Source organism: Hyaena hyaena, unplaced genomic scaffold (genome assembly GCF_003009895.1).
Source record: "Hyaena hyaena isolate Hyena2069 unplaced genomic scaffold, ASM300989v1 scaffold_872, whole genome shotgun sequence".
NCBI lineage: Eukaryota > Metazoa > Chordata > Mammalia > Carnivora > Hyaenidae > Hyaena > Hyaena hyaena.
The window spans coordinates 121,729-124,254 of NW_024081506.1; the positions used below are offsets into that span (position 1 = coordinate 121,729).

General features: G+C 34.0%; 1 non-coding gene across 1 annotated transcript; it reads right to left on the minus strand.

Annotated features, from left to right (window-relative positions):
• Positions 1–1,126: 1,126 nt before the first annotated feature.
• On the minus strand, positions 1,127–1,252 carry LOC120222412. Its single transcript, XR_005526035.1, has one exon. It is a non-coding gene; the product is annotated as a small nucleolar RNA SNORA1 (small nucleolar RNA).
• Between the last annotated feature and the right edge of the window lie 1,274 nt (positions 1,253–2,526).

The window sequence follows — 2,526 nt, forward strand, 5'->3', positions numbered from 1 at the left end:
GTTTTTTTGAGAGAGAGAGAGAGAGAGAGAAAGAGAGAGAGAGAGAGCACAGGTGGGGGAGAGGGACAGAAGGAAAGAAAGAAAGAATCCCAAGCATGTTCCATGCTCAGCACAGACGGGAAGCAGGGCTGAATCCCACAACCCCAGGATCATGACCTGCACAGAAACCAAGGATCTACTCAGATGCCCCAAGTGCACAGTTCCTAAATGCACAAATTAATGCACTGTGTTTTGACTAACATATCCTACCATATCCCCTGCCAAACATAGACAAGTTCTACCACTTTGGCGATTTCTCTTCTTTCTCATTCAACCAGCCCCTACTATGAACATTTTTAGTCAATAATTTTTATTATTTATTTCCCCATAAATTGGTTTGCCTCTTCTTGAAGTTTATTTTTGTTAAAACATTTTGTATGGGTTCTTTTTAGTCTGTTGCTTGTTCTCAAAATAATGTTCCCAAAAGTCATCCATACTGTTGTGTAGATTATATTTTGCTACTTATTGCTGAGTAGAATTTCACAGAATTTATTTGCACAATGCTACCCATTCTTCTTTACATAGACACTTGTATTTTTCCAGTTTTTAGTTTTTTATGAATAAAACTGCATCAAATATCCCTTATAAGTCTTTTGTGAACATATGTTGGGTAAATATCTAAAAGTGTAATGAATAGAACACATGGAATAATATAATATAGGTATATGTGACACATTTAGCTTTTAAAGAAGCTATAAGATAGATTGGCAAATTGGCTCTACCATTTTATATTCCTACTAGCAAAGTATGAGAGTTCCAGTTATTCTTCATCATCTCCAACATTTTGGTTTTTTAATTATAGCCATCCTAGTGGGTGAAGAGTTTTATTTTGCATTTCCATGGTGAGAAACAATGTCGAATAACTTTTCATGTGCTTACTGATTATTGGCATGTATTCTTTTGTAAAATCTCTGACCAAATTTTGGTTATTAAAAAAAAACTGTGCTATTTATCTTATTGTTGGTTGATATCTTTTATATATAATTTTTCAGAAACACATGCATATACACATATATATTATATATGTGCACGTATTAAACACTTCCATCTATACAATTCATTATTATGTTCTTTTTTTTTTTTTACAAAATGTTACAGGTCTCATTGTCACCACTGCAAAAAATGTGCTGTGATGCAAGCATTACCTGTGTCTCCATGTAGCATTATTATGTTCTTAATGGTAAATTCTCTTTTGTTTCTTTAAAAAAAAATTTTTTTAATGTTTATTTATTATTTTAAGAGAGGGAGAGACAGAGCACAAGCAGAGGATAGGCAGAGAAAGAGAGAGATACAGAACCCGAAGCAGGCTCCAGGCTCTGAGCTGTCAGCATAGAGCCTGATGTGGGACCCAAACCCACAGACCACAAGATCATGACCTGAGCTAAAGTTGGACACTCAACCAACTGAGCCACCCAGGTGCCCCTTAATGGTAAATTCTGATTAATGAGTTTTATTTTTTGTGAAGTCCTATTCATCTTTTTAAAAATTTTTGATAAGGGCACTGTGGGTAAGTGCTCAACCCATTTTAAACTATTTTTTTATGGCTTGAGATATGGATTAAAGTATATTATATTTCTTCACAGACACTGCTTATCTTAAAAGATATTCAGTTGCAGCACTATAGACAATACCCAAACTATGGAAAGAGCCCAAGTGTCCATTGGCTGATGAATGGATAAAGAAGATGTAGTATATATACACAACGGAATATTACTCAGTGATAAAAGAGAATGAAATATTGCCATTTACAACAATGTGGATGGAACTAGAGTGCTTTATGCTAACCAAAGTCAGTCAGGGAAAGACAAATATCATGTGACTTTACTCATATGTGGAATTTAAGATACAGAACAGATGAACATAAGGGAAGGGAAACAAAAATAATATAAAAACAGAGAGGGAGACAAACCATAAGAGACTCTTAAATACAGAGAACAAACTGAGGGTTGCTGGAGGGGAGAGGGGATGGGTTAATGGGCAAGGGACATTAAGGAAAACACTTGTTGGGATGAGCACTGAGTATTATATGTAAGTGATGAATCACTAAATTCTATTCCTGAAAACATTACTACACTATGTGTTAACTAACTTGGATTTAAGATAAGAAAAAGAAGATATCCAGTTGTTCTAATATCTTTGTTGAAGACTTTCCCTTCTCCATTGAACTGCACTGATACAATTCAACTGCCTATGTATGTGTGTATCTTAACATACTACATGCCTGTAATATCCCAAAATTGAACTCAATAGTCATTTCCAGACCTGTTGGTATTTATTTGGTATTTGTAATTTTGATTAAAAATTAAGTTTTGATCTGTACCTGAATATAGTACTTATATATCAGCCCGAAAGTTATTTCTGCATGAAACAGTTTTCCAAATAAAAATTTCAGTTTTTGTCTAAAATACCAAGTTCACATTAATGCCGTGATTGCCTCAAAATATAAAGAATATTTTACAAAAGCAGCAAATAGATAGCTTTAAACAG